At 40.1% G+C, this 9,530-nt stretch overlaps 1 long non-coding RNA gene across 1 annotated transcript; it reads left to right on the plus strand.

The window, feature by feature from the left end:
- Positions 1–349: 349 nt before the first annotated feature.
- On the plus strand, positions 350–8,924 carry LOC148538216 (uncharacterized). Its single transcript, XR_015872545.1, has 3 exons — positions 350–653; positions 6,783–6,863; positions 8,647–8,924. It is a non-coding gene; the product is annotated as an uncharacterized LOC148538216 (long non-coding RNA).
- Positions 8,925–9,530: the final 606 nt, after the last annotated feature.

Consider the following 9,530-nt stretch of genomic DNA (forward strand, 5'->3'; position numbering starts at 1 on the left):
TGTCATCTAAATATATTTACAATATCACCCATTGAATTCATAGGGTTCTTTAGAATTAACCTGCTCCGATGTTCTGGGTTGCAATTCAGAGCTCTATTTTGGTTGCCGGTTCTATCAGATCTTTAAAGTCTTTACATATTTTCTTTTTTTTCTTTATTTTATAATATAGGAAGTTTGATGTTCTCTTAATATGGTTGCGTTAATCCTCCTAGTGTGTATCTTTACCCAAGAACAGTTTGCAATTTGTCTTTTTATGTACTTTGTCTACACCTCTCCCCATTGTTATTTCCTTTCAGCTCTTCTCCTTTTGTTTTTGACAGGTACCTGACGCCTTTGCCCATAAGGTTTTTCAACCTCTCTCTCTCCAAATCAAATGCCTGATTTAGTTGTAGGCTCCTGGAACATAGGAGGTTTCAACTCACTGATTAAAAGAAGAAAAATCTTTCTACTTATCCAAACAAAAAATTTACATAGCTCTTCTCCAAGAAACCCATCTCATCCCTGCAGAGATAGTGAAACTAAACATGCTGGGCTGGTCTTTTTTGGCTTCAGCCCATTTCAATTCTAAAGCACAAGGTGTACCTATTTTGCCTAAGAAGCACCTGCAGGCACAGGTATTGTCTACCATCCCTGATTCAGATGGTCGCTTTCTGGTGAGTACCATTAAGGTTCAAGGTCTCAGGTTTGTTCTTTGCAGTGTGTACACCCCCAATATTTACTCCTAATCTTTCTTTCAGATGTTATTAGCCACTTTATTACCTTCAAATATTGATCCCCTTATGCAGTCCAGGGATTTTAATTTAATTTCGTCCAAATTCATAGATCAAATCATAACTCCCATAGCTCTCCTCTCCCTAAACTAGGAGTAACTCTGATATCAAAAAAGATTAAATTTAGTAGATATTTGGAGAGTGTTACACCCCATAGATACAGCATGCACCTGTCTTTTGGCCACTAAAGGGACATTTTCAAGAATTTACTATCTCCTATTTTTGCATTCCTTCTTCCCACAAGCATCTCATGCTAGTATTGAGACAATCTCTTTGTCAGACCATGCTTTAATTACAGCATCTATTCATTTCCCTGATGAGCCCTGATCAATCTGACTTTGGAAATTTCTTATGCATCTTGCCCAATCTCTAAAATTTAGAAATAGATGTGAGATTGTGTGGGAAGATTATGAAAGCAATAATCTTCCACATTTAGAGTCAGATCCAATTCTTTTTTTGGCAAGCAGCTAAAGCTGTCATCAGAGGCGAAGTTATATCATATGTATCTTCCATGAACAATAAATACTCTACCCTATATTTATCTTTACAGTCCTCCCTATCTGAAGCCTTTCAGCAACATAAAACCCTACCTTCACCTCACACCAAACAATTATATTCTGCTGCTATGGTTCATTTTGAAGAATTAATGCAAACCATTGGTGATCGCGATCTCTTTTTGGTCCAATACCAGTATCATAAATTTGGTAGTAAAACTGGTTGCCTGCTTTCAAATTTACTCAATGGGACCCATACCGCTATGGTAGTGCACCTTACCTCATCTACCACTGAAATAGCTGATATTATGCATGCCTTCTTTGCAGAGCTATATTCCCACCCTCATCAACCTCCCTCAGAACCTTCTAATGTCATTTCTGGAGACCATTCCCCTGAATTATCTTATACCTCTTCCACATCATTCTGGGACACAATCTTACTTCCTATTATTCCCACTGAAATGTACAAAGGCCTTATAGCCCCTATCACTTTAAATGAAGTCCATGCAGCCATTCAACATCTAAAACCGGCCAAAGCTTCTAGACCAAATTGTTTCTGTGGAGAGTTCTACAAAATAATTAGATTTACCTGACTCTTACCAACCCATTTTCCTCCTTAACCTTGACTACAAACTCCTAACTAAAATACTAGCAGATAGGCTAAAAATAATCTTACCTTATATTGTCCATCCCCACCAATCAGGCTTCAACTCTGAGAAAGCCTATGATCTCATTTCATGGAAACATTTATTTAATACTTTATCCAGGTTTGGCTTTCCAGATTTTTTTCTATATTCCTTAAAATTATTATATACAAATCCCTAGACTTGAGTTTTCTGCAACGTCTTTCTCTCTCTCCCCCTTTTATGATCTGTAAATGTACCAAGGAAAGGTTGCCCCCACTCCCCTCTCCTCTTTGCCATAGCCCTGGAATCCCTGGCCGTTGCCCTCCACTCATCTGGAGCCATCAAGGGTATTGCAATTGGAAACTTTGATTAATAAAGCATGTCATCTACGATTAGAGCGACTTTAAGATCACAGACCCTGATTCTTCTATTCCAGAAGCATTGACATTTTTTTCCTCTTTCTGAACTATTTATGGGTATAAGATCAACATTTCCAAATCGTACTTACTCCCTTTGTATGGGTTCACATCAACCCTCTCAGCTATTCCCTCTATCTCTTCCTTTCACATACAGTAGCTTCTGCTAAAATCTTATATTTAGGTTTGCAAATAACCTCAGATCTTTCAAAGTTATACATGGCAAACTTCACTCCAGCAGTAGCTAAAGTTGTAAATTTATTAGATAACTGGAAACTCCTTCCCCTCTCTTTATTAGGCATGGCAGCAGTGCTTAAAAGTATAGTTCTGCCTAAAATATTTTATATTATGCAATTGCTCCCAATCTGCCTCACCAAACATGATGATATTTCTCTTAACAAATGTCCTGATTCCTATGGAAAGAGAAAAAAACTAAAATAGCCCTAGCCAGATTACAAGTGACACGTAAGTCTGGAGGTCTTGGAATCCCAGATTTTTCCGCTTACTCCCTCTCCACCTTTTTCAGGTATATTGCTGATTGGCTTCTCAATAAACAATCATCTGCTGATCTTTCATTGGATAAGGCCTAACTGGCCTCTTTTGCACCCAGTGCTCTACTTCAGTCTAAACCCTCCAGTCTCCCTCTTAAAGTGAGAAATCACATTATTTTTCATGAAACATACCAGTCATGGTTATTACGTAATAAAAAATGTAATAGAAATCCTGTAGTTTCTCCTTAAGTCCCACTCTGGGATAACTCTAATCTAATGTCTAGCTGGCAACGAGATATACCTGATATAGCAACTACTGAAGTCTTACTGACTCATTATGATTCAACAATGAAAGCCCTTAATTCAGCATACCTTCAAGAAGTTCATGTACACATGATTCAAAGGGCTTACCTGTCACTGGCTCAACACAAATATGTGGTCCTATCTGAGCTAGGATATTGTCTTAAATGTCACCACTCTAATGCCACTTTATTCCATTGTTTCTGGACTTGTGGTAAGGTAAAAAAAGTCTGGAATAAGGTTCTTATTTTCATCAATAATATTTCCCTTACACTTACACCTGATCCTTTGGCCTGCTTGTGTGCAAATTTTACAAATTGGAATTTACATTAGGCACCCTAAAAAGTCAGCAACCCCCTTACTCACTGTATTAGTCACAGGCTCGAAAAAAAATAATACTTATACATTGGACATATAGATCATCCCCATCTTTGAAATAGGTAAAACAAAAAATGCTTCAATTGCTATATCTGGATAGGCCCTCCTCAATGCCTAATATAGAAAAAGGTGTTATAGCATTATATAAGAAATTGGGGCTATATATAGAAACCCTGGAACTCCCTGTCCATGAACAAATCTTTAAATTGTTTGAAACTACAGAATGGTTTTTACTTCACAGATTGCTTTCAGAATCCTCAGAAAGAAAAGTGTAATTTGTTTATACGATTTTTCTTGTATATTGAAAATTTCAATGAAATAGATAAAAAAAAACAATCCACACAATTGGAAAACTTACTCTTCCTTTTTATGTTGTGCACCAGTGTCCACAAATATGTTTCCTAAATGTACCACTCTAGAATTTCCCTCTAAAATATGACCAAATATGTTTTACCTGGGAAAAATGAGCATGGGTAACCAAATAAAATGTGGGAGTGGCATGATATGTTGACATTCAAAATGTCAGCAGGAAAATTTTAAATGTTCAAAATGTCGACATGCTTAGTTTTTCAACATTCATCATGTTAACATTTATGATGTCAACACTGATGAAATAGTGACTTGATAGAATGTCAGCATATCTCCCTTGGTGGCATAGCTGCAGTGCCACTGAGAGGGATCTGGAGCTTTTTAGCCATGCCTGGGCCTGTTGGAGGGGCATAGCAGGGGCCTGGGCCCTACATCCCCCACCCCCCACCTATGTAACAAAATGTGGCAGCCACCTAGGGAAGGGAGAGAGAAGAGACTTCTGCTGCAGCAGCCATTCTCCCAGTCCCAAAACATGGTGCTGTTTGGAGTGCTGGGTAGAGAGACTGCTGCAGCATAAGTCAGTACTCTCTCTCTCTCTAATGTGTGGGGGGAGCATATATGCACTTGTGCCTCTCACCCTCACCACATCTGACACCAGCTCCCGATTTGCAGGCACGCACAAACTATCTTTTATATAGGATTACTAAGGAGGAGGCCTGGTCACACCTCTATAAGTTGGACAAACCCCCCTCCCACTACCTGAGCCCAGCACCACTGTCGACAGCCCTGCTTAGCGGTGACTTATCTGCTCCAAATGTCTGAAGCGGATTCAGAGGCAGTTTCTGGGTTATGTGACTACTAGTACCAGTGAAGTCATGTGACTGAGTGGCTTTCTGGCAAGTACCCTGGCCCCATCCCTAAACCTAATTTCTAACCCTTCCTATAGAGCCTAATTTCCCACCATCACCTAACCTTAACCTTCCCATAGTGCCTAACTCTTCCGCTGCCTAAGCCTAATGTTGTCAATCTGACAATGTCAGGATTTCACATGTTGACACTTCTGATGTCAAAATTGTAAACATGCTAATAGAGAAGCATATCATCTGTACTGGAGTGTGTGGCAAACACTTTATGAAATACAAACATCATGTAATAATAGACCTGAAAACAATAACTATGATAAGCTCTGAATGAATATTGTATATGCTGGGGTATCAAGAAAGTTGGGCAGTGGGCAGGGGCGGATTTAGACTGATATTTTAGGGGGGGTGATTTAACAATTAATTATTTCCTGCACTGGCTCCTCCCCTTTCTGGCCAAAACTCCTCCCCTTTACAGATCTTTTTTTTTGTGGCCACATTGATTTCTACAATTTGTATATGTGTATGTATTTACTGTGTGTGTACATGTACTGTATAATGCATAGTGTGCTAAATGCATGTATACAAAGTCACAGTACAGTAGGGAGAAATTATAAGAGCAAAGCTGCCCGTCACTTGCACACTGCAGGGCACCCATGTATTGGCATCTCTTCTCCTGGACATGTGCAAAAAAATCCCTGCCATGAACACACAGCACCAGACCCTGCTAAAAGTGGGTACAGGTAGGCACCATTAGCCATCTGTCAGTCCCAACTGGATGCCCAGATCTGCAGCCATTTTTCTGGGTGATGCAGATTGGGGAGTACCTGCTGCTGGGTGTGCACTGTGTGTAGAGATATGGTGTAGTGTGGAAGTGGAGGAAGAGAGAGGACAGGATACTGCTGCTGGCTGCTACTAGATGCCCAACTCATCTTGCTAATAACTGTCTGTAGTCTGCAGCTGAGCCACTCTGGTGAGCAAAACTTTTAGCAGCCTGTCGCACAACCCACTCCCACCCCCAGGAAAAGCACATTGCATGTTTTGTACCAAGATTGTGCTGGAGCTTTGTGCTCTTTTGCCCTATGCTGGGAGCTGCCTGGCTGCATACAGGAATGACTCGTCGGAAGCAGCTTTCTCATTTAACTCCCATCTCTGACCCTGCACAGCCTCATCATGCACACAGCAGGCTGAATAAGGACTCGGAGGTGGTGTACAGATAAGAGGAGGGGAGGGCATGCACACAGCCTGTTCAGTTTAGGAAAGAGGTGGATGGACTTTTCTCGGGGGGGGTGATTGCTCCAATCATCCCCCTGGATCCACCCCTGGCAGTGGGTACTAATTACCTGGCCTGTGCTTGCTGAAGGATGCCAGCAGGAGCCTGGTCCGACACTGCCCCTCCCTCCCTCTTATCTGTCAGCAGCACAACACACGTTGCTATGTGCTGGGCTGCAGTGGGAGACTGCATGCTTCTGATCAGAAGCAGGAGATGTCTCTTCTGCCTGTGGGGGGGAGCAATCACACTGATCCCCTAGTCTTGTGCTGGGCTGAGGGGCCCAGAAGCACCCCTCCCAAGGAAGCAGGTTTTTTGCCTCATTTTTTTTCTAAGGGGCCATGACCATGCATCCCGCAATTAGGCCATGTCCCCTTTCCCCAGGCCTGGGCCAGCTCTTAATTGCCCTGTGTGTATGTAGAAATTGTGTAACTTAATCAAACTAAAATGAAGGCATATAGAGATAAAAAGCACTGCATTACTGAAAGATACATGATTATGTCACAAGAGATGGACAAGAGGTGGCAAGAGTAAGGTTTTATCATACTAGGAGAAAAGAAAATGTGTTAATACTAGGAAAGGATGTAGTCATTAGGTCACTAACAATGTTGACATTCAGAATGTTGTCAACACAATTTTGATAGTTATGATGTCAACATTGTTAAAATGTCAACAGGCAAGATGGTAGAATATAGACATGTGAATTATTGATATCGTGAGAATGTTAACATTCAAATTAGGCTGTGGGATGAGAGGGTTAGGTTTAGGCTATGGGGGGAGGTATGGTTAGTCACTAGAGGTATGGTTAGTGGTAGGAATTACAGTTAAGGTCAGGGTGACAGTACTCACCAGAATGCTTCTCCATTAGATTTTTGCCCTTGAGGTGACAGTTACATGACCGCCAGGAGCCAGAGGATACTGCTGAAACTGTTGCAGCTGCTCGACGCAGGTAAGTCTCCACTGACCCACCAGCGATGATATGTCAACATTCTAACATGTTGACATTTCATCAATGTCAACATGATCAGTGATGACATTATGATCATATAAACATTCTTATGTCAACATTATGAATAGAGAGGAGCAGTACAGTTTTGCTGAAAACCGAACACACCCAAACTTTTGGGGCCACTAGTGAGGTTTGTAGGTACTTGAAGTGGTTTGGAACAATGTAAGTCTGTAGTCATCTGTCACTGTGTATGTTTGTTTGTCAGACACTAGCTAGCACCTCTAATCCAGTGCAAACAGGCTCTTGTGTATTTTTATTAGAAGTGAACTTAAAGTGAGCTGCACTTACTTTACTTGCAATTTTTTCCATAGATGTGATATATTCCTTTAAACTGCAGTGTTTGTGCCGTTGCCTGTCGCTTAGTTTATATATTCAGCTCACTGCAGGCTTTGGCAAATATTGGTGAAAACAATATTAGGTGCTGTGAGGTGGTTACAATGGACAGGAAATTACTGGTATTGATGTTAACAAGAAACAGGTCCAAGTTACATGATTTTAGCTGTTTATCAATTTAAAAACAAATATCCAGATCCAAATGCAGAACTGAAGCCTAAACACGGCAATAATTTAGATACAAACCACAGGGGCCTGAATGCTTCTCTAATTATGATGGTCAACATCATATCAACCCTACTAGGAGGATAGGAATGGGGATATACTGTACTAAGTGTGTAAGAGATGCAATAAGTTAATATGAGGCCAGACACTGAATCCCAGAATGAACCTTTAGAACCAGGCTAGTTGTAATCTTTGCATACAGCAGCTCTCTTTCCCTTGATGGAACTTGTTTGCCTTTACTATTAAACATACAATTGTAGAGGGTTATTCTGTAATTTATTTTGGAACTAGACATTTTGAAGACCTATAGGTATGTCCTCATAATTGTTTATATCCCATACATGCGATACACCCAGTGGAACTGAGCCGCTCCGAGAGGTGTAGCGTTTCATCAACTTCTTTAAATTTTTCATCTTATTTGCATCAAAGGAGCAGAAAAACATCATTCAAAGTGTTCTACAGGCACTGGGCTGCGACTTTAACCAGATAAATTTAGTTATAAATGCATATAAAAGCACAGATGAACGCAACTTAAGGAGGCAAAAAGTTGCAGTCACTGCATTGTAGCAGTTTGTATATAGGTTTACACTTATTTGTACACAGATATACAAATGTTGCAGAACAAATTGATCAGTGTAATCTAGCATAGCAGTTTTTTTGCTTCTAGTTGTTTTGTATGTTTTTTGAGATGTGCATTGTGAGTGTGACAGATGCTCAGCTCAACCGAGTCACCTGGTACCCGGTAATGTCCACAGGATTGATCATGTCAGGCAGCTTCCAGAAAATATCCAATGTTCACTGCAATTGTGGTTAGAACCAGACAAAATGAACAGTAAAGGCCTTATAATGACAGTGAAACTGCACTTATGAAAAGCAGTGCAGCACAGACGTTCCTGTATTATATGTATATTCACCACAGTGCAGTCACATGATCGCTTTTCACTACCTATCTGCACTATTTGGCTGTTCGCATGTTCTCTATTTAAGGAACGTATTTATTCGTTTAGTCTAATCAAATACCATTTTAAGTCATTATACAAAGGTTGCAATTCCTGCTGGCAAAAACTGGCTAACAATGAAAACTTTTGTAGCACCTATATTTTTAAAATAGGTATGTGTATTCTGCCTATTATATTCTAATTAAAAGCATTCTTCTCTACAAAAGGAATCAACTAACACACTTGATGAAGAAGGATATACTCATTCCGGGACTCTATTTGCTGACTTGCTACTTGGGATGCCTCACTTTGTCCTGGTCCATTGTTTTAAGGATTGAGGTGTATCTCCTCCAGTGGATATTGCAACTACCCTTGAGGTCTTATCATTTTTGCTGTGCTCTACGGCTCCAAATGTCTCTCACACAAGTGATGAAATCCAGTTCACCATAACTATATATCGGTTTTCATATGTTGATTACTGCAATTTATATTTATATTGTTATTTTTCTCTGCTCACTCTTTACGTTACTTCAGTTATGTGATTCTTATGTTTTAATTTGCATAAAAAGCCTATTTCTATATTCTTACATTTTGTATGCTATCTAGGCTATATCTGGTGTGTTATTCCTGTTTAGTGTTATATGTTAGTTTGTTCCCAGGTGGTGGGAACTGTGTCACTACCCCCACTGTTCTACAATTTTCACTAGTCTATTCCATGACTCCTCTGACTCACAATGTGGAGTCATTTATGTTTTTATTTCTCCCCTATGTCCCATCTTAAGACCCTCCATTCCCACTACTATGCCTTCAGGATATATCACATAACTCATTTTTTCTGCAAATATTAATGTCAGTGTTGTGTACCAATACAGAAAGGTTGTCTGTACCTAGCCTCTTCCCAGATTTGTTTTGATGGTGAAATTTATGTCTATTAATGCTACAGGCTTAAATTCTCCTCAGAAATGAAGAGTTGCCCTGCATTATTTCCAAACCCACAAAATGGATGTTATAGCGATCCAAGAAACCCATTTTGCAAAAGCGGCCTCCCCTACATTCTCTAATCCTCATTGCCCAACTGGGTTATTTTGCTAATGATCCTGTAAAAAAAAAG

Source organism: Taudactylus pleione, unplaced genomic scaffold (genome assembly GCF_031769625.1).
Source record: "Taudactylus pleione unplaced genomic scaffold, aTauple2 ptg000041l, whole genome shotgun sequence".
NCBI classification, from domain to species: domain Eukaryota; kingdom Metazoa; phylum Chordata; class Amphibia; order Anura; family Myobatrachidae; genus Taudactylus; species Taudactylus pleione.